Below are 23,566 nucleotides of genomic sequence, written 5' to 3' on the forward strand. Positions count from 1 at the left end.
CAGGATAGCGAGCAAACAAGCCTGCAAGGAGGAGTGGTCTGCTGCACCGGCTGTTGTCTGCTTGTTTATTTTTCCATACACTACAACTACAACTTGCAAGACAAAACTATCAACTGGTAAGACAAACATGAATTACACATACCAAGAACATAAGTCTGTTTGCATCACCAAAAACTGTAGTTAGACTTTATTCCTCCCTTCAAAGAGATGTGTCTATGTACCACATACACACACCAACACCCTCCCCTCTCACACGCTCTTCGCAACAGAGAACACGACACGCCATCATTATTACATAGGCATCACTTCATCTTGCGCTGCAGCCCACGTCACCGTCCATGCCGCTCGTACCCACACCACTTCTGTGGCACTGACCTCCTTACTTCCAGTCTCGGACCCGGCTGCACCCCGCCTCCGTCAGCACGGTGCCTGCAAGCGCCAGGTACCCGCGCACACCACCTGCCTGTCACATCCCTTCTGGATCACCTGCGGGCAGCTGCCAGGCGCGCGGTCCCTTTCCCTGGCCGCTGCCATCCCACGGACGCGGTTTAAAGGCCACTTTTCCCTGCTCCTCCCTTTCTGTCTGCTCGCTCTTCACCCCTGCTCTCTCAGTTCTCCCCCACGCTCCTGCTTCTTCCAGGAGCACCTTCACCTTCTTCTCTCTCTCAAACCTGTTTGAGCCCTTTGTGACTAATTCTTCCATTTGGGCTCTCCTGTACTTGCACGGTTTCGGTCCCTCTTCACTGGCTCCTTGTCTGCCAGGACATTTCAGCATGAGCTCAAGTGCCGCCTCCTTGCCCCTTCTGTCCTCTTCCCTAGGAGATGCCCATTCTTCAGGCTTTTCTATCTTCAATCACTGCAGAGTCATCTCTGTCCACTAAGCTCGTAATTTGTTCCCCTCCAGTCTAATTCAAGTAACTGCTGCTAACAGCATAGCGCTCTCCCAAAAAATCAAAGGATGCCAACACCCAAGTCAAATACCTCACGTGTTAGGTTCAAGTGCCATTCTTCTTCAACGACCTCCACAGTTCCACCCTACTCTCTTTTGTGTGGGCAGTGATTTGCTCTCCCTAATGCATCTTTTCTATCAGTTTCCCACTTACGACCTTGTGTTTCAACACTGCATTTAGAACTGGTTTTTCATTATTTTTTTATTCATTATTAAAAGCATATTTTCCACAAATGACTCAAAATTATTTTACAAAATGAAATACATCACTTGGTTTTGTTGGGGTTTTTCCCCCCTAATGCATATTATGTGTAGTACATATTGCTATGTTCTAATTGGTATGTATATTCCTCAAGGCAGGGACTTGAGATGTTTTATAGACGCTCTTTTATATACTTTTATACACTGCCAAATATTCTGACTTCAAATAATTTCTAAGAGCAAATTATCATTATAAAGTCACGCTTCACCTTTTCAGAGTCAAAGGCCCTCTTTTCATCAGAGGCACAGCCAGAAGTTGAGAAACTGAGATTCTTTCCCGTGAGCCCCAAAAGTAAACTAATCCCCTCATCTGCCTACCCAGAGTTTACCTCTTAGTGAACCAAAAGGACCATCAGACAGTAAAGAAATGAACAAAGCACAAATCACATGTCACTAACCTCTCATCTCTCTGCCTTTCTGAAATACAGGTTTCCAGCCAATTTTATCCATTTACAAGATATTAATAACAACAAGCAAGAAGCATCACGACAAATAAATTTCAAGTGCCATGTGCCACCAAAGGGAACACTTCTCTCTCCATTTCTTCAATTCACAACCAACTGGAAAAAAAAAGTGGGCTATGCAGAACATCAAAATAAAGTATACGATCCCTAGTGATGAGTCTCACTTAAGTCAGGTATTCTTCTTACAGGGGTTACTCTTTCTACACCTGGGACTATAGGTATGATTTAAAAGCTTTCCAAATTCACTTTCCTCCAGCACGCGCATGCTGCTTTGTATCACACATTTTACCATTCGGCAAATACAAATACACTCCTTCACTCTTCCAGGCGATGCTGAAGCGAGTAGATTTTCCACCAGAGAAGCACAACATAACTGTGACTCTTTAACTCCAAAAGCAGAATTGGAGCCACACTACTAAGTCCTTAAACCTGTTACACAACAAATAAGCATGGATTACAGCATGGCTGGTTTATTATGGGATGGTTTGTGATGCTATTCCTAACACACAAACACCGTTTGTCTTAGCCCTGCACATAGAGACCATTCTCCAAGTTTTCGCTACGCATGTTTTTTATCGCTTTCACTTTTCTGCATCTCACCCATTTATTACTCACCTACTCCCTATTTAATATAATTTTACATTGTGGAGAGTGCTAAATAATCATGATGTAACAGCACACTATTGTACTTGCTCTGTATATAAACTACTGCTCACACTACAGTTACTTGGCACTTCTTACTATCAAAACAAACCATTTATAACTATATATTATCTTTAGTACTCCACGGCTACTCCACTTGCAGCACTTGCAGCACTAAACACAGAGCATACAAATAAAAAGAAGCAATCTACGCTGAGGAGTAGAAATATCAAGCAAAACTAATCAAAAATGCCTGACTAAAAGAAGATTTTTAGGCAGGTATAATCTAACCTTGGCAGGTTTCCAATAGTCAGCTACATTGTTTGCTAATACTTTAGAGGATTTTGGATTTTATTTTTTTAAAAACAGGTTTAGATAAGCACACCCGTATTTATTTCTTTAGGTAATAGGTACGTTTATCAAAGTCACTGTTTATAATCTGAAGAGAAGATTTCCTCACAAGAAAAAACTTGCCATAAAAAAAAAAAAAATCCCAACCTCACAAGTTGACTAACAATAAAAAAACCCACACTCTTGAAAGAAAAACACGCATAGCATTATTACTTCTGTGTATGGGGTCACAAGTACAGCACCTTATCTAAAATCATATATTTTGTAAACATAAGGAAACTTTTTTCATAAAACCCGTGTATCAGGTTTGTAATCAAGTAGGACAACTCCTTTCAACATCACAACTCTTCGAATACTTTACTACTAAATGCTAAGTACCGTTACTCATTCTATTGCACTATTCTACTGATAAGCTTTCAAGTACCTCCTGAACTTCCTACAAGTGATTAATTCAATTAACATATAAAGTCAAGGTGTTACTTAAAAACACTATTCACAATCAAGGATGTTAAAACTCACAGAGAAAGCACAATAAAAATTATGATTACAGTACTGCCAACTCAGAGCACTAAACCTCATGGGTCAAGCACTCAAATATCATTGATACAAAGACTTAGGAGACGTTTTTAAACCTAACTTAGCTGCAAATGCTCTTATTTGCCTTTTGAGCTTTTACAGTGCACTCAGTCATGTCTCAAGGTTCTTCCAACAACCACGAAGCCGAGGAACTTTCTGTTTTCAGAGGCTTACATTGTCTGTTTTGCAACCACCAGACTGCAGAAAAAGAGGCTTTGGGAAATGATCCCTACCTTTTCCACTGACAAAATCGTAAGAAGTGGGAACACCATAACTGAAGCAAACAGACATGGTATTCCTTTCCTCCTCTGCTTTGCCCATGAAACACTCCTCAGAAGGCTATGGGAGCTTACCAATAAACATCTAATGCAGAGGGACAGAATAATCCCTCCACATACTCATTCAGTGGATGGTCAGCTGTACACAGCATGCATAGCCTCCACTTACTCCATGGGATTTACATGTAATAATAATAATAAAAAAAAATCAGGCAAAAGAAAACAATTTTATTTGGTTTGGAAAAAAATAATATTTAATTCAGGTATGTAATGTTTGAGATCTAGGTTCATAAATATTTTCCTTAATGCTTTTGACTAGACTTAACACAATTAAGAACAGTAAAGATAAAATACAGTATTAAAAAAAAACCTTTATTTGATGAGCCTGTATAACAATAAAAACATCAAGGTACCCACTGACAGACATCCAGTGCCGTATATTCCTCGACCCAGCTACTTCTCCTGCAGGACACAAGTCCTTTGTTATATCTGCCAGGTGCCTTATGGTGCAAATGTGGCACCAACATTGCAAAACCTTGAATGGTACTAAAAATACCTTTATCTTCTGCCAGAATGTTTCTAGTAAACCATAACCCTGAATATAAGTAGAATACATGGTGATAATACTACTGTGAGACAAGATAGCTCTGAGGGAGCAGACAAATCCCACTGTGTCTCACTGGGTTTGTTGTTTGCAAAACTGGGTCTGTCTCAGGTACAACTGAAGACAGCTGCAGCATCTGCTAACATCAAAACTAGTAAGAGGAAAGGACTGGGTTGTTATGGTCCAAATTGTTAGGTATCCTGTAACAGAGAAGTCAACAGGCCAACCCTTCGAGACACACCAATAATGCTGCGTAAAAAAGGTCCGGATTAGCATCTATTTCACCATCTTATTCTCTAACATATTGTTACCTTCAAACTTGTGAGGACGACGGTGATCCATATGCTGCAGACTACCAACCAAATGTACAAAGGGTGGTCTCATGCTCCTACCTAGGTGCTTCCTCATGCTGCCTTCTAGATGACTGGACCAACCGAGGGTGGTCCAGCCTCTGAAGCAGTATTTGCCCACCATGGGCAACTGCTCTTTGGGAACCTCATTACAGCAGTTCTGTGTAGCTCTTTTATTCCACGAGGATCTCTCATCTCAGGGCTAGTGGGGAGATCGCTGGCTCACAGAAGGTTTAGGCACGCTCAAGGCTTTTTTGGTTACGAACTATGAGTCAAATTCTAACCTGAGTCAGATGGGTGTCCATCCCGACTTTATCGGAGTCGCTGCACACTTACACCCACACCAGAAGGGAGACACCAGCCCTTCAGTTTTAAAGTACAAAGCTGCCATTTATCTTCCTTATACATTTGGAATTATTTCCTTTTGCACCAGACTTCTTTTTAAACCCTGCCTGCACATACAAGGTACAGATCAGCTGGAAATCAAGGTGCCCAAAATTGTAAGAAAGTTCCCAAATCACCTAGCACCTCACCACTACCTGATTCAAATGAGGCTCAACATTTGCAAATGGACAAAGTCATGAGAGACAAGCCCATCCAGGGCTAAGAAACCAAAGAGACACAGATATGACCTCTAGCTTAGGAAGTCACTGAGCTGGTCGAACTGGGAGAGCACCCCAGGAGGAGTTACCACCACCGACTTCTCCCACTTCTCAAGCTCCTTCCCGAAGGAGCCATCACCGAGCGCTGTTGGAGGGAGGATACCGGAGCACACGAACCCTCAGCCTGATCCAGTTCAGATCCTCTTATGTTCCCGTGACTATTAGTAACAAATCTCAAGCCATCTGCTGCTGTGCAAGAAAAGGCTGAAGGCCTCCTCGTGTTCAGATCTTACACCCCAGCCACCTCCAGTTGAAGGGTGGGGAGTCGCTTTTATGTGACCGCAGAATTTCAGGGCAAGCCTTATCTTTACGTCGGTCGAGCTGCCAAACAGCCGGCGCTGCAGCCGCCCAGCACGCAGCCAGCATCTCCGGCAGAGCGGTGGGAACACGCCTCGCCAACGTAAAGCTGACTCCCTTCCCTGCCTCTTTATGAACATATGCGAGAGGTCAACAGTCTCCAGAAAAGCTGACTGCACAACTTTCAAGCTGGGAAGGCAAACAGTGCTGGTTCCCCGGGACATTAAAAAAAACAAAACAAAACAAAAAAAAAGCTCAAAAAACACACAATCTCCTCCCACTCTGCTACCTGCTCTATTTCTGCGTCACAGCTTCCCACTGCAGAGGCCGTCAGGAACATGGACACCTTGCTTACTGCAAACCAGACACCTCCGCAGCTGCCTACAGGGAGCTTCAGAAGACATCCTCGCTGAGCCTCCATCGAGCAGACCCGAGAGACCAACTCAACCCAAGTGTCTTGCACCCAAAGGGGAGGAACAGAAATCAAGGAAAACGCACACATAATTAATCGCAGGGATTTTGTTTTCTGAAGCGATGACATTTAAAGAGATGTCGTAAGATTTAAAGGGCCTTCAGTACCCGAACACCATTAGATTTCTTGAGGGAACGGCACGCTGCTATGAAGAGAGAGAGAGAGGACATTATCGGCGCATTTGCACGTGCGTACCAGTCTTCACAGCTTTCACTGTGCGACCAATAGTTTCTCTGTTTGAAACAGTGAAACTCATCTGCAGAGATTTTGTGGGTAACAAGCATTTGATTTCACTTTCCAGCAACAATACAGCCATCATATTACAAATACCATCAAATGAAATTTTAATTATTTTCTAAGAGTCACTTGGTGGCTGTTAATGAAGGCAAACTGTTAGGGAAATCCTGCCAAAGAAAGTAATGACCAGATGTGTATCAGTGCAGCAAGGTTTAATTTAACTGAATAGCAACTTTAAATCATTAAAAAGAGTCAGACCCATCTATTGTCAACACTCGTCCCAACAGGAGAAATATTTTGAAACTACTAACCCAGAACCTATGTAAGTCTTCAAAAAAGTAGTTCAGAAACCATGAAATGTATGTAAACATCTGAGTGAAACAGTAACAATTCTAAAGGCCTTCCCATTTAGATGTCAAATTATTTTCAGTAACTTCTATTAACCTCTCTTAACAGCTTTTTCAGAGTTCATACTGCTTCCTGCAACCTAAAACAAACTGCAGAGATGTCAGCGAGTTATAGATGTGTGCTTTAATTACCCGACCTCAAGAATGTCTGTCATCTACGTTAACGCTGTAAATGAAAACAACACATGCAAATTCGGGGATTTGCTTGCAATAGTTTGTAGCCGGTGCTGCCACGCCTGTGCGGCAGCAGCTAAGGACGGCGGTAGCTACACCGATACGGAGCTGTTGCTGGGCTGGGAGATACTACGTTGTAACTCCTAGGATTGCAAAAACACCGATTTATAGTCCAGCGTAGCTTTAACTGCACAGTACGGGGCTTTGACAAAAGACTCACATTGCGTACTGGTATTATTAGATTGGTATTTTTCACAAAGCTGAAGTGAACTTTGTTTCCACATACATTAAATAACTGGAAAGCGCAACTGAAGGAACAGCTTGTCTCACCTTACATTTCCTTATAAGGGATTTGCAACCCAAAAATATTTAACCTACTCCAATAGCCCTTTGACACAAACATACTAAACTCCAAGGCATAAAACCACAACATATCTTCAGCACAGTGCAGAAATACTGAATTTAAAAGCTATTTCATTTGTAAATGCTTCTCTATTAGAAGAACACTTCTTGCTTCGCTGGTTCATATTCCCATGTCTCCAGCCTACTGGGCAAATAAGTGAAACAACATCTATGCATTTTATAATTAAGTTATCTCCACGTTATTGTTCCTGTTCTCCTCTGGTGAAAGCCCTAAAGGAAGAAATGCAGCTGCCGAGCACTGAAGGCACTCCTCATTTAAAGTACCTTACAGAACAAAGGCTGAAGCCAAAAGTTGGTCTCATTCATTCGGCACAATAAAATCTTTCCAGGGAGAGTCTCCACAATGATCAAATATCAATCATCAAACCTGCACAAAATCACACTTCTTCAACCATCAATTCTAGCACCCACAAGAAGGTTTTCTGGGAGTGTTATTATTTTTAATTATTTGAATCGTGTATCTAAAGAAATGCAACCAACAACTGATGAACTATATACAAGGTTTTAATTATTCTGTTAGTGTCTTGCCATGAAGTTTGTTCTAACATTTTTTCAGCTGGCCAAGAAAAGCAAACGCGTGTCAAGGTCAGAGAGAAATAGTTCTTGCTTCATCTGAATTCCAGTTCTGGGCAACAAAAACCCCAGCAATTTAAACAGGAAACTGGCTTGATAGTTCTGAATTCACCTTTTCCATGAATGGAGAAGCAACGTGCAGCAAGTCTGCCTGCTTCTGCTTGTTTCATCATTGAGGGAAAGGAAAAAAAGCCTCAGATTTGGTCTTGCTGGAGATCTGCAAGCAGTGGCTGGTTTAACAAAGCTATTATTCAATGAAACACATGAGGTGTAAATGGCAGAGCAAAGTAGTGTGTTGCTTTCCTAATACTACAGTGTTTTTTTCTAATATGGAGTGTCTTGTACAAAAAAAATTCTGAAGATAATCAAGTACACGTGCCAGTAGGTCACCACTCCTGGTCATACAAGCTAGTGTAGTTTCAGTGATTTTGCAAGCACTCTGTGGCTTTACTTTGGCTGATGTAAACTGCTGCACTACTTTCTTAAAAATCAATTTTATGGGAATAAAAAGCCATCTTATGATGCACACTGTTCATATTTGGTAACAAGATATCGGAGCATGCACAATCATGAGCACATTTCCTTAAAATGTGAGCCACGATAGCAGTGATTCATGGGGGGGAGCAGTTTTTCTAAAACCAGCACCATCACTTCATCATAAGAACAGCCATAAGAGATGAGACCAATGCCCCAACTCCAGAAGGTGCAAGGTAATTCAGAAGTAGGCAACAGCATCCATGTTCAAAACACGGTCTTCTTGACTTCATGCTTTGAGTACCCCTCTTATGCCATAACCTCTCCATTACTGAGCCTGAGCTGTAACATTTTACTCTGATACTATCTTGGTATCATGAGTTCCACAGATGTAATGTTTTTGAGAAGTCAGCTCATTCTTGCACCCAGCCACACAAAGACATCTCTTCACTCCGGCATCGCTCCAACTCCTCATGCAATATTGGTTTTGAATATAAGTTCAGTGTAGAATAGTGGTAAAATAACCTGAGCCTAAAGCAACCTTTCCTCAATGCTTACATTTAACTTGAAAGAGATGTTAAGCCAGTTTTGCAATACCGTAAATTTTATATACTTGCATGCACACAGACACACAGCAGTTATATACAGACAAAGAGAGAGGTGCAAATCAAAATTTTCAAAGTAGCCAGAGAGGCATCTTATTTTAGAAGTTCCCTTGAAAACTTCCGCTGTACTTTTTGCAAGTTTCCTCATTTGCTTTTTTGGATAATGGTTAATCAGATAATTTAGTAATAAGTACTCAAGAATGCATACCCAGAAAGGGGAGCAGGGGGGGAAATCTCTTCCACAGACCAGAGGGGAAAAAAAGGGCACAAATAAAAAAGAGAAAGAGAGGTTACAGAGTGAATTATTGAAGGAAGGAGGTTTTGGTCTACCCTTGAGTGCATGGGGGGGTTCAGTATGCTTTAATTGCTACTTTGAAAATGCCCCATTTTGTCTGCAGAGCAAGGCAAAAAGTGTCTGAAGCCATTAAACTTCCAGGTTTACCCAGAACAGCTATTTAAAAGGACACATACTGAATCCTGTTTAAAATTTACTAACAAGAAGTATTCTATATTTGCTAAGGAAATCTATGATGTTCTGAGCCTCACAGTTTGTCCATACTGTATGGCACTATTACAGGATGTATTTAAAACTGCTTTTTTAATGAATGTACTTTCCTAAAAGATGTAGTCTTAGCATTTCCACGTTTTGTTTTTATACTGCCTGAATAAAAATATCTGATGCACATAAATTACAGTGTCCTAAAGTGGCCTGCATTAGAGAAAGCCTCACCCATCTCCTCATTCCACATAAAACAAACTGCTCTGAATGGTAAAGTCAGCATTTCGTAATTATAACTCTAAATTCAGGCTTTTGTGTTGTTATTCTCCAGGAAAACTTGTACCTACGTTTTACAATGAGAGGAAAAATATCAAAATACATCTTACTAAAGATTTATGAATGAATCCATTGTATCACTGACGAAACATGCAAAGCCAAAATCCGTTCTATTTCCACATTACTTTATTTCCTTCTATGGGAACAAAAGCTGACCTAAAATGATTTTCCTTTCTGAAAGTGAATGCAGAGGGTGGGCTGTGCAGTAAATACAGGCTGCTTTTTTTTTTTTTTTTTTTTTAAGATGTCTGAAAAGAAGTTATTAAGAACGGAACAAAAAGAAACTCAAGTCATTAACTGAAACTTTACACAAGCCCCAATTCTGCCAACACTTACGCAACCAAGTAACTTCACACACATAATCTGATGAAGTCCAGTGGGGCTACTCGTATTTTCAAAGCTACTTATACCTATTAAGTGTTAGTAGAATCACGTCACAGTAGATTTAACAAAAAGTGAAATCAGAGATTTCAGTGTGAAACTTCAAAATTTATTCCAAAAAGGCAGTACTTAAAACACTTGACCAAATTCTACTCATCTGATCTAAGCAAAAAACCCACAATATTTAAAATTAAATCTGAAATTTCCCAAATGATGTGCAAATATTTTTCAAACAGTTAATTGGCTCTGGAGATATTAACTAGGTTACTAATTTAGGCAAACACTTTAAAAGTCTCAGGTATCTCTACAAACCATCGCGTTTCAGTGCTTAACAAGGAGAGCTAGCTTTTTAAAGTGCTTATTACTGCAATTCCTGTTGACTGCAATGGGATTTCTAAGTACTCAGCTCTTCTGAGTAAGGGATTACTTAATATCAAGACACAGGAGTGCAAATTTAGAAATCTATAATTAGGTCATCCAGATTTCACAGGTTTTGTCTGAGTAACTAATTTGTGCATTGTTCTAGAGATGATAAACTATCACACCAAAAAAACCCAAACCCACTCTTGAAATTATAACATAGTAAAATAAAAAGCACACTCCTTTTCAAAGAATTGTATGAGAGGATGCCAATAAAAGACTAGAGCTTTGATCTTCTTTTTAACAATCACTCATACAGCAGCAGAAATATCCTTAACCATCCAAAACATATTCGGCCAACACTACAAGATGCCAGTGCTTTCTCATCAAGAATTAAAGAGAGGATGACTTCACCTGAGAAGTCCTTTAATCCTTCCTGTATTACTTTATTGTCTAAGCACATAGCAAAGACCTCCCTGTCATACCTCTCCCTGTATCTGCGGAGAGCATTCTCTACAACTTGGATGCAATAAGCTGCAGTTCATTTTTCAAGTGTAGAATCAATACTGTTAAGTGGGAATCTGGTGGGTTTTTTCCCCTTTGTATGAATACTTGTAACCATTATTGAATCATTTCTCAGTTGCTATCTTGCATAATGTCGGCGTTCGCTCTTTCAACTGTTGCCTTTGCGTCTGCTGCATCTCCGCTTTCAGAACCTGCTCCCAAACTCATTTTGGAGGCACGTAGTCATAGCACGGTTGTAAAATCGCTTCCTTGGGATGCTCACTTTGTGCCCTGTTAAACAAACAAGCAAAAAAAGCACACCAAACTTCTAGTTTTTTAAAAAAATAACTTCCCAATACTTTTATTGATTTTTTCTTCCCCTCAATTTTAGGGTGTTAGTGAGTCAGCTCCCGAATGAAACTGATGCTGGAAAGCTGTCAGGAAACTATTTATATCTCGCAAGTTATTAACCGTTGCGAATGTTTATACTTTAATTTAGAAAAATTATCTGTTACCAATGCTTCAACCCTCTCAATCACTGATTTCCTAATGTAACATACCCATAACCGAAAGACAGATCAATACACCTTTGATAATCACAAACATAAATTGCCCATTTATAGTATTGATCAGCAGCTTTTTTTCTTTTACACGTGCAATAGTTCGAGGGAATAACAGGCACTTGGCAGTATCAACACCACGCTGACAGAAAGAGAAACTGGCTGGCGCTCGTGCAACATCATGTCAGTAGGTACCGCGTCCATCAAACGCTGACAGTTTGGCAGATCAGGCGCTCTCTGCCATAATGTCATAATGACTTCAATTTACTTCTCCGCAGCACCCAAGGGCTGCGATTTCATCAGCCATCCAAGTCTCTTCACTTCAAGAACAAGACTCTCTTGCTTTTACATCCTTGACAGCTCCATATATTTCCTTAAAGTTTCCTAGCAGGCGTAACCGGAACGGTAAGAAACATGAAGCTGTTACTGCTTCCCTCATAATTTATAGGAAAAACTGAAGTTTTATTTAGCAACTAAAATTTCACACTCAAAATTCAAACAGCGGCAAGTTTCAAACACTGAAGGATGAAGAGAAACAGAAGAAGGAAACCCAATAAAGCCCACTGGGGTAGCAATTTTTACAAGCCCGAAGTAGATAGGGCTGCCTACACTTCTAACCGAAGACTAAGATGCTAGCATCCGACGTCCAGAGATGTACCTCCATCCTCCGAGGATGGGCAGCGGTACAGAGGTGAAGCCTGGTGCTCGCTCCTCCCCACCTGTGGATGGAGGAAAGCACAGGCAGCCGCATGCGTTCAGGCCCCAGCGAGAGAAAATGGGTACATCACTGCATGAGGTCACCAAGACGTCGTCAGCAAACAGGAGATACTCAGGTATTTCCTCACGGTTAGTCAGATGCTGCAACAGGGACAAGGATCATGTCAATCAACATTTGGAACAAGATTCCTGTCTGAGTTTTGGCATAAAAATGTTAAAAGGTCGTTAACTTCACTGCACCACTATTTTTAACTGGACAGGTATCTTTGTCTCCTCTGCTTTCCACCTCCCAACTCCCTCAGGTCTTCTCTGCTGGCCAAGATGATTAGTTAAATATTTCACATGGTCTTCAACAGTACAGTCTGAATCTTTTCCTTTAACACTTAACAAATGAAACAAAAATAATTGCATCAAAACTTTTCTTCTGAAAGGAGAGACTCAGAATTGAGAAAACAAACACAAGTTTCTGTACGCAATTTCTGTTTGCCACAGGAAACATTTTCTTCTTGTAAAGCACGGCAACTAAACCTCCACTTCTGGTAAAGTGTAGGTAGAAAAACCTACCCATCTGAAAGTGAAGATGGGGCGAGGAGGCAGCCTTTCCACCAGAGGACTTCAAAGCGCTCCCCAACTCAAACAAAAACATCTCAACACTTCCAGCGGAGGTGAGCCACCACCTCCACGCCATAGCCCTGCCCTCCCCTGCCTACCCTCAGCCACTGCGTCTCCTCCTCTCCCTCCTCTGCCAGGGCTCTCTGCCTTCCACTGCATTACCACTGTGACAAAGACCCCACGCCACAAGGGACAGGGGCTCTTTTTTAAGGGATTAGATTGCTCAAGAAGCCCGGCCCGTTAGGCTCGAAAGGACGGAGAAGAGATCCACACAGCATGAGGCACTCCAGCAACAGGCACAACTTCCATGTTGTTGGGTCAGCATAAAGCAAACGATGCTTCCATTTCAGCTTGTACCACTGCAATGGTCACATCTCATGCACACAGGAAAAAAATAGCTTTAACATCAAATTTTAGCTAAAAAAAAATATAAAATAAGTAAAACCAACTCCTCAGCCACCTAATAGCTTTTAAAAATGAAGTAACAAGAAACAATCCTCAAGAAAAGTTTATATAAGCTACCTAGCATACACCGCTACAAGTGATCGTTAGATAAACACAGAATAATTGCATCTTAATCCCCTGCTTTAAAAGACAGATCTTGTTAATCTGAAGAAGTATGCAAACTCTTTTTGTTATGCTGTAAAACCTCTCCAGATTATTAAATCAGTGAAATCAAGTACTGTACGACCTAGCTCAAACACACAGACACCTGCTACGCTACAGGATGCCTCACCTGTGAGTAACCACAGGAAGAGTAACTAAGCACAGGACAACCGCATCCGACTGCACCCTGCTGATGGCATCGACTTGGCCTTACCACATTTTAGCATACCTGCCAATTGCTACACCAAATCCCTTCCTCCTCACCCTCGCAGAGTTCCATGGGACATCTAGTGTGTTAATCATGTCTCTCAACAGACCTGGTCTTCACAGGTATGAGTGTCACAACCACAAAAGAAACAATGCGCATGGATTAGAACAAAACAAAAACCACACCTCTCTTAATATCGACTCAGCCATTTCATAGCAACCCTTTCCTGAAAGACGGGGTACAGCAGGCTGAGGAACTGACCCAGCCCAGGACCTCTGTTAAGGTCACCTCTCTACCAACAGTCACAGTCAAGTGCCATCTCCATACCCAAGAGCATATACCGTTGTGCTTAAAAAAAGAACAACAAAAAAACCAAACCCCAAACAAACCACCAAACAATCCCACACCTCTACTTTTGGCTGGGCAAGAGGGTGTATTTTTCGCTCTCTGAAGAGGACCATGGAGTTTGAACTTTGCTTTCAAAGCCTCAAGGTTTTTCTCCTTTCACACAACAGGGAAGACTCCATGTGTGTATGCGTCTCCAGATACTGACAACAGGATCTAGTGAATACATCAGTCTTGCTTATTAGCTTAATATTTGCACATTCCAACTGAGACCACACTACTAAGTAAAACTGCTTGTCTATGAAAAAGGAGCAAGTTTGGGGTAAAATGAGTGTACCTGACACTGCAGTGAGCGCTTCCTTGAAAATGTTAAAATACCACTTTGGATTAGCCTAAACCTTCTAAACTTGCAATACGATGGCCTTCACCTAGAACTTTCTAAAATAAACATCTGATATTAAAACTAATCACCTGCCCCCAGATCAACCCTCTGTTGATAGATAATTTTGTAACACTTATGCTGTTTCCAGGAGGAAGAGTTAGTTGTTTTTTTAAGAAGAGTAATTAATTCTCACTGACTTCTTCGCCTTGGAGTCTTCCAACCACACACTAGAGAGGAGTCTTCTTTGCAGTGACACCTGCGATGACTTTCTCTAAGCACATATGCAAGCAGGCAGTGTCAAAACATGCTTCCTAAAGAGATGCCAGAGAGAAATTTTTGGCCAAAAGACATCCATATAGGGGTTGCAGCATGAAAACTCAGGGAGGTGAGCGGCGATGTGTTTCCCTGCTCAACTGCTCCTGCTGTCGTGACAGGGCACGTGGAGCAACGGGGCAAGAAGATCTCACCTATGCTATGTCAGATTGCATTTATTGAATTGTTTCATTTACTCAAGTCGGCATTTTTGCTTTCCTAAACCTTCTTTGACCTTCTCTTCATTGCTTTTACAAAAATCTACAGCAACAAACGCTCTCGCCTGCTCCTTCAGTTCCTGACTCTGCCCCTGCAGCAGATGCATCCTGCTGTCCTGCAGGCATCTGGGTGGAAGCGTCAGCCAGGACGCGAGCCACCGACCTGCAGCAGCAGCAGCAGGGCTACCCTGCACGCTGACATTACATTATATACCCAACTAGGCTTGTAAGTTGGACAGGACAGCTGCCACCTTGAAGACGACAGCATCCCTTAGGATAATTACAAATGATCACCTGGGCTGCCCGAGACCCCTCTGATTAAGCATAAATTACAGCTGACATGGGAAGGGTACCGAGCACCTGAGCATCTTGAAAACCACGGCCAGTGGGGAGCTGTAAGGATCCTGACACTTTATAGATCTGAAAACTACACCTGAGCATCAAGTGCTAAATCTAGCACTCAGGGGCACTGCGGGTTTGTGACACTTCCAGGAGGACTCTGAAGCTACGAACTAATGGATGGATTACGCTGATACATAAATATAGCGGTTTCATGCAGTAGACAAACTTTCTCCTGCCATTTCGTGTACATTACCTGCTTTTACACACTAGTTAGGAACGTTTCAAAGAGAAGCAGTGTTTCTTCTCTTGAATAAGCAAAACAATTATTTGAGCTCTAAAATTAGGCAACAGTGGATCGTTAATTGCCTCTGAAACTAAACCGCTGGTTGTACAGACTGACCCACATGAGTAAATCTTTGCAGTCAGTTCAATAGGTTTCCAAGTGGCCACTAGCATCTGCCTACGTGGATCAGCTTGCCAGACCAAGGACGAGTGTTAAATTACAAAGCTTTGTACTCATGGCAAGTATGTCGATTAAATAAATAAATAAAGTTAGAGCCATTTTATTACTGGCAGCATGGCAACCCCATGCAAAAACTTCAAAACCTTTCTAATTTTGAGCTCACTTTAATATTAGTTTAAAAATATCAAATCAATAACATCCTTTAATGTCTAACCAAACAGCCACATTTGTCCCTGGTTAAACTCTGCCAACACTGGAAATGAACTGGAGATTAATTTGGTTCAATGAATTTGGCTTTTAACCTAGACAATAAAATTTACTTGTATAAAAGCTCAAATCCCAACTGGCAAAGTACGGATGCCTTAGGGTACACTCTGGTTCTTGCCAGCACCACATATCCACCTTTACACCTTTAAAATAAATCTGTGACCTTTTTTTCTCCACATGTATAGGCATAAACCATGCTTACATTACAAAAAACAAATACTGACTTGCAAGGGTTAATAATATGATGCTTGCTAACGTATAACCTCAAAACTATAGAAGACTAGAAATAACCTACTTCTGCAAAACTGGAAGGGGGCGGGGGGGGGGAGGAAGAAACCTTTTGCTCTTTGCCAAGATAAGAGAAGCAGAAATACCGAATAACTACAAGATTCTTAAGTCCCTATATTAAACTGCACTCTCACCTTTGGCATTGACTATATCATACACTTGCTGCTATTCTAGCAAACAAGTACGTTTTTTAACAATACTTAGCTAGGCATCTTCTGTCATACTTGAGGAACTACAGAATACAATCTCTGTTTCTAAAGTCATCATCACGACAATATTGCCTTTGTTTTCCCATGACCTAACAAGTCATGTACCATTTTCTCTTAACAACTGACTTGTACTGTAAACAAATACTTTCACAGAGTGTGCAGGTGTATGTCCTGTATACACAGAGGACCAGCTTGGCCAGACTTGCACCCCCAAATCTCGTATGTGGTCACTGAGTAGCGATGGCTAAGAGTCGAGGAGAATCCAGTCCACCAGGACAAAGAGGAGGTAAGGAGACAGAAGGAGGTAAGGAGACAGAAGCGCATAACAGCACGCTGTCATAAACACAGTGTTCTACGTCATCATGCGTGCCCAAGGAGACATTTGTACCTATGAGGTTGTAGGTACTCTGCCTAGTTTTAAAGAGATGGCCAGCATCAATAACAGAAGTGAAACCAACAATTTCAATTTTTCAAGTCCTGGCCTGGTAATACCAACACTTTTTGTGTGCGTGTGCGCCCAGGCAATGCCAAGCTTAAGATGACTGAGTCATAACACCACCCTATGGGCCAGGCTGGGTAACCACTGCTAGCCCTGGCAAACTCTTACTCACGAGAAAGTGCCTCTGAAGTCAGCAAGACTCCTCAGATGAGTAAGAAGTGCTCACTGATGTCAGTACAGATTATTCAGTGAGGGTTCTGGAGGTTTTATTTTGTAGTAGTGCATGTGCATGTGCACATGCACAGGAGCAGACATGACTACATAAAAGCCATGAAATCATCACCAGCCTACAAGGCAGTATGGGTTACAGAGAAAAGCAGTCAGAAAGTGAGATAAATGACCCTATGCTGTGACCTTGAGGTAGGAATAACCTCAGCATAGGCTGTACCTACCTATACCAGGACTAAACATGACTCAGGGAGTACAGGGTTGAAGTAAAATACACAGAGGCACAAGATATATGCCATTAGTATCCCTCCTTCTGCTGGCTCACTCCCCTTCCATCCTGCTATGCTTTCTATGCCCCAGTGCATATTTAGCACACCGAATGCTAACCTCTGGTCTCGTGCATGCTGATGTAAGTTTAAATTAACATGACTGAAGTCAGTGGAGAAACACCAATGAAATTCAGAGTATCTGAGCAAGGTTTAGCCTCTGGGGTCAAGTTGATACAAGGTCCTAAAGTGATGGAATTTGTATAATTTTCTGACCAATGTCTAAAAGAAATTACAAAGCCATTTACATGTCCATTGGATACGGCACCACTTTACTCCCAGCTGCACTGCTCAGAAAATACATAAAAGTGAGCTTTGTATCTGTGCATATTTACTATGCCACACAGCTCCTACTGATCAGCTGAATTACCAAAACCAAAAAGTTGCCATTGCTGTTTGCAAAAACAGAATACCTTTGCAGTGGAGGAAAACTGCATAAATAATACTTTACCCCACAGGTGAGTGCTGTACCCATATGAGTACACCCATGCTACCTGGCATGCCAAACTTCTTCCTCCTTGGTTGCTCTCATCTCTTGTGTGACTTTTCACTACTACCCCTCTGCAAAAGATACAAAGATTGCTAACATACAGGTGAACCACCCTTATTTTTCCAGGTAGCTGGCAGGTTAATTTCTGTGATGACCCGGGTGCGCTGGCTTTGACCACACTTCTGTGCGCCCACGGAGCAATGCAGAACCGGAGCCCCACGGTGATGTTTTTCTGCAAGCCTGGGGGAGGAGTGGTCCCCACACAGACACCAAATTTTTGCCTCGTATTGTAGATACACATTCAAACCCCAGCTGAGGATCAAATGCTGAAGTTGGCTTCCCCCCTTCTGTAGTAAAATGCACAGTAAATTCAATTTTAATAACATTATTGCGAAGAGGGTTGTGATAATTAACAGGCATTTATTAGCATTTAATTTGACAGCAGATATGCTTTGAAGAATTTTAATGACCCATTAATGGATCCATACAACCACATGTACACAGCGAAGATACAATCAAGTCCAGGGACCGATTCTCACTATGTGTTTGTATACATCCCGGAACAACAGCAACAGATCATCATTGCTACTGGGTGCCACCGTATGACAACAGCTATAATTATACTGTCCTGATAAATCATAATCTTTTGTAAGCCTAAACCGCTGACTTTGTGTCAGATAAAAACAGATGCCAGGCACGTCCCCACACACCTTTACCTGATCATCATGTTGGGGTTTGACTTAAGGGACAACTATTGGCAAAAGGAACTGAACATAACTACAGAAGTTTGGAAAAAGTAACTGCTGCATGTCCTCGTTTTATCTCCTTTATAATGCTTAAAACATTAAGTTACTACTTTTCAAGAGATCAGAAACATTATACCCAGCACATTCTTTGTAAAATTAATCAGAGTTAAGGTTGTAGCAGTAAAAGTCACGTCTAGAAAATGTGCTTTCAGGACAGATTCATGAGTAGTCACAGAGAAGACGGGGGATGAACAACAGACTTCCTAAGTGCTTTTTTTTCTTTTTTTTTTAATGTCTGGTTTTGCTGACACGCATCTTTCACAAACCTAACTAGTCTTAACAAATTCTATTCATTCACAGCAATTTGTTTTCTTTTTTAAGAAAGTTTGCTGCCAGTGCCAAAAATTAATCAGCCTTAGGTGGCTGTCAGCATCCCGCCTGCCACCCTCCCAGCCCTCCCATGCCAACAGCCCAGTTTCTCGGCAGAGCCCCATCCTTCTCACGGGCCCCTTGCAACACTCGGATCGTTCCCATTTTCATCCTGAACGCAAACCTGGTCCACTTCATATTCCTCCTCCAAAAACTCTCATGCTCAACATGCCACATCCACCCACTCATCCCAAGTCTCCTCCACCTTCGGGTTTTGAATGCTGACACCAGCTCAAGTTCAGAAGCGTGCAGTAGGACTGCAGAGCAAAGCGGATCGGGGGAACAAGAGGCAGGAAAAGTGTCTGTGATAAACAGTGACTTGTGCAGTGGGAACCAAGTCTTAAGTCCCTTAAAGTAACCACATAAAAGAAAGATGAAGTTACTTCATGCACATGCAAATACACGTGCTTGGCCAACCTCCTCTTGTCCTTCCGCTTAACACCTCTCCGTAACCCCCAGGACCCCTGGTGATGGAGCAGGATCGCACATGCTAGGCACCAGATAAACACCAGTTATCTCCATATCCTGCTCCTACACAGCTCTGCACACTCCCTGTCTCCTTTTTGTGCTGCTGAGGGATGGCAGAGACCACCCAGCAAGCCAGTGCCATGGGAAATCAAACAAGTAAGATCTCAGTTAGACCACGTTAACCCATCCCAGACAGCAACAACCAGCAAATCTGTAAAGGGATATGACAAGTAGGGAAGCTCCAGCTGCCACCTCAGCCTCACCACTCATGAAGAAAAGCATCACCAAGGGGCAATGATCCTTTTACTACCTTAACGCAGATAGCCCCAGATTCCTGCCATGGTGATTTCCAATGAAACAAAGACACCCACCAACAGAAGCCCGGTGTCCCCAGCTACAGGGGAAACTGGTTCTCTGCCTTCAACCACTGGCTCCTCTAAACACCCATTTTCTTCCCTCTTGTTTCTGTATGGTCTTGTTGCATCCTCCTTTCCTTTACGGCTGTGTTCAGCTCCTCACACCCTGCCCTTCCCTCTCCTCCAGCTTTTGCCGCAGCTGCTGCCCACACCAGCTCTTCACTGTCGCTGCGGAGACCGACACTGATGCCAGCCGTGAAACGGCTGGGACATCTTTACAGGTCAACCAGCTCACCTTGGCACAGCTCCGTCATCCCGAACGCAAGGTGTAACCTTGTGCGTGGAATTACACAAAGAGTAATTCTGTGTATCTGTCTTCAGTAAACTTTGTAGAACCACTGTAAGACTGCATGAGAAAACTCTTGAGTTATGCTAGTCAAAATCCACTGGACCCTAGCAGCATGGAAGTAGAGATGACTGTGTGATTTTTCATGTATTTTTTCCACACTCACATACCCCTATACCTACACAGATATTTTCTTTTTAAATGGCTAATGAGAAAATTCAAACTGAAAACTTCATTTTGCATATTAGAATAAGAAACTGGGATCTCAGCCCTTCAAATACTGTTCTCATTTCCAAAGCGTAAAATACACTAAACAAAGCAGAATAAACCGGGTTTGTAAGAACAACAAAAATCTGTTTCACGTCTAGCATCCTCTTAGCTGTCAGACTCACACTTCTGATCATCTCATCCTTTTTCTCAAATGCTGAAGAGAGTTTAGTCTAGGAGAGAGCGCATCCTCTTCCATGAGGACAACAGAGGACAGAGAACTCTCCTGAACGATGGGTGGGTTTTTTTCCTGTGCAGGGGAAGCACCAACTCTGACAGCAGTGTTCCCGGACCCTCCGGAGCCAGCAGGACTGCCGAAGGGTCCTTACACGCTGCAGAGTAACCTGCGCTGGTCTAACAACCCGAAACAGAGAGGACTCGAACCAAACTTCAGACAAACTTCTGGATCCTGCCACTGCCCTGGGCTGCTCATCCTTCACCACGTCCATTACGCTCTGTCTCCCATCTCTCATCCTCCGGGAGCACAACACTCACGCACGGAAGAGCCAAGGTAAGGGGATAACCATCTGTCTTCCTCTCCAGCCTGGTGATACAAGCCTTGACCCCTGGACACCAGTCCCAGAGCCTGCAGGATGCCTGGACAAGCTTTTTGCAAGGGGAGAAGAGAATGGTAAGGAATTTGCCAGATTTCTTACATCTCAAGGACCCCATCTCCTTCCCTTTCCTCAGCCTGCCAGATTGGCCAGTCCCCAGTGGATTCCTCTGTAGCTAATATCTTCCATTCCTCTCTCAAACCAGTTCAGCATTTCTCTTCTTAAAACTTTTTGTTCTCCCCCTTATTTCCTGTCAGAGCTAAGGAAGCGAAAACACTTACCAGTCTCCCCACCAATCTTCCCCAGCGCTCCAGATTTAGCTAAAAAGTTGCAGAAATCTTCTTCACCTGCCATTTTGTTGCACTTCACTTGGCAAGTACTGAAAAGCCAATAAATGTCACTAGGTTATCTCAAGCTGTACACCAGGACATGGTAGCAAAGGGTGTGAAAGCCACAGCGTCTCCTGAGATAGATAGTGGAAGATAAGAGCAGTATCTAAAGGACTCCATCGTGGCTCTCATTCTTGATGAGGACTCGGAGGGGACGCCCCGGTTCGCAATTCCACACCTAGCTCAGAGACAAACGTGTGACCCGCAAGATACGGGTGGGAGTTAAAAGGTTTTGTTACGCGGGGGGTACACACGAAGACAGTTTGTTTGCAGGTTAGAACAGGACACACAGAAGTCATCAGTCTACCGCATAGACTGCACATCATATCCATTATTGTGACTAAAAAAAAATGCCCTAGGCTCTGCACTGAAACAGTAGGAGACGCAACAGCAGACTATTCGGCAACAGGCATTTAAAATTTCGTGCTTAGTGGCCTGCATGAATTTCATAGATTGCCTTACTGCTTTCGCTGTGTTTTTCAGACTTTTAACAAGCCAAGCCACCCCTTTACAATACCCAGGCTCCTTAAACATCCACTTCAAAGCATCAAAATCTGGGGGAAAAGGCTGCCCACAGTCTAGAAGACACTTCTGAGCTCCAGACACCCTCCTTTTAAGTGCATGAAACTTTGAAGTCAAATATTAGCAATCCTTGCATTTTGCACTGCTTACTTTTGTGATACAAATACATGGCAAACTATAATCCCTAATCAACCCAGAAAATAAATGACTGATAAACCAATCTGCTTGTAACCCCATTAACAGATTCTGGCTTCAGTATCAACAGGGTAATTTGCTGAGACTATTCTTAATCCCGACTGCTAAACCATTAATCCCACAATTTCCACATAGTATTTCCCCCCTCCTCTAAATTCACCCAAGGTTACCAACAATTTTGCAACTCATTAAAGACCAGATAAATAAATAACATTGCAAATATACACCTCCTGGCACTGGAGAACTAAGAGACTCCGGTTACTCAGTTGATCCCATTAAAGCCATTACTTTCTAATTGGAAGGAGTCATTCAGAAGCAAAGCTGTGTGTCTGGCATGTCACTTGACACCTAGTATGTACCGTTCGTGATAAGATGAACTCTCCAATATGCTTGCCACGATGAGAAGAAGTGGGTTATTTCATCATACCACCAATAGTCATGGCTCACTGTACTAAAATCTGTTCAAATTCAATGGGACCGAGGTTACCAACATAAATGGACATGTTTTCTCAAACCAACATTAAACCATTCTCCAAGTATCATTATTAATGTCAACATAAATTATGCATTGAAGATCACAGCATTCATTACAGAGGTAAAATTTATCTGGAGGAAAAGAAAAAGAAAAAAAGAGACAAACAGAACAAATCTAATTAAAGTAAGTATTTATAGATTTTGTACAGCTTTTCTCAGTAGTGATGAAAACACTCCTCTAAAAATGGTCTAAAATAAGCATTCACAGAGTCATTAAAAACAGAACCAAGAAAGTATTGTGTTAATCAGCTAAAGGTACAGTTATACACAGGATGTTGCAAAGAGGTGGATGTGATAATACACGAGACTGGTAGTTTATCCAAGGATGTATCAATGTGCTAGCACAACAATCTGGAAGACAGACCCTTGGTTTCATGTAAGCAGCTACACACAGGAGGAAAAGCTGTATTTAGTGTTGGAAGGGTGGTGTTTAATGTTCCTTTCAACTTCTATAAATTACAGCATTAGCCATTTCTAATTGGGATACATTAGTATTCAAACACCACATTGAAATTAGAAGCTTAGCAGTTTTTCGGTACGCTTATAGACACTTCACACAAACACATGAATAACCTTGTTGAAATATTTTTGTATTCCAAGGTTAAAAGAAATGACTTTAAGAGACAGATGGTGAGCAACTGGTACCTCACCGAGGAGCGCCACCGACTTTTGGAAGTTCTCACAGGACGCACCGTATGGGGCTAACTCGCTCCTATTTACTGCGCGCCTCGGGACTCCTGAGCAGAGCCCCATCTCCTGAATCCCTGAAGATACGCATAGCTCGGATGGCACGGGGGGAAAGAAAGCCTAAAAATACAATTCCCAGGGGCTCCAAATCCAAAGGGAAAATAAGAGACCTTATTTCCCTA

The 23,566-nt window shown here is 42.2% G+C and overlaps 1 protein-coding gene across 2 annotated transcripts in view; it reads right to left on the reverse strand.

Moving 5' to 3' along the window:
• ZNF516 (zinc finger protein 516) overlaps positions 1-23,566 on the reverse strand; it is a 103,177-nt gene that overhangs the window by 70,853 nt on the left and 8,758 nt on the right. The window contains exon 2 of one of the 2 annotated variants that reach the window (XM_075744558.1): positions 14,507-14,620. The exons of the other annotated variant lie outside the window; for it this stretch is intronic. The gene's annotated coding sequence lies outside the window, so the exon portion shown is untranslated. The remainder of the gene's footprint in view (positions 1-14,506; positions 14,621-23,566) is intronic. 2 annotated transcript variants of the gene reach the window in all.

This window comes from Balearica regulorum, chromosome 2, assembly GCF_011004875.1.
Source record: "Balearica regulorum gibbericeps isolate bBalReg1 chromosome 2, bBalReg1.pri, whole genome shotgun sequence".
Classification (NCBI taxonomy): Eukaryota; Metazoa; Chordata; class Aves; order Gruiformes; family Gruidae; genus Balearica; species Balearica regulorum.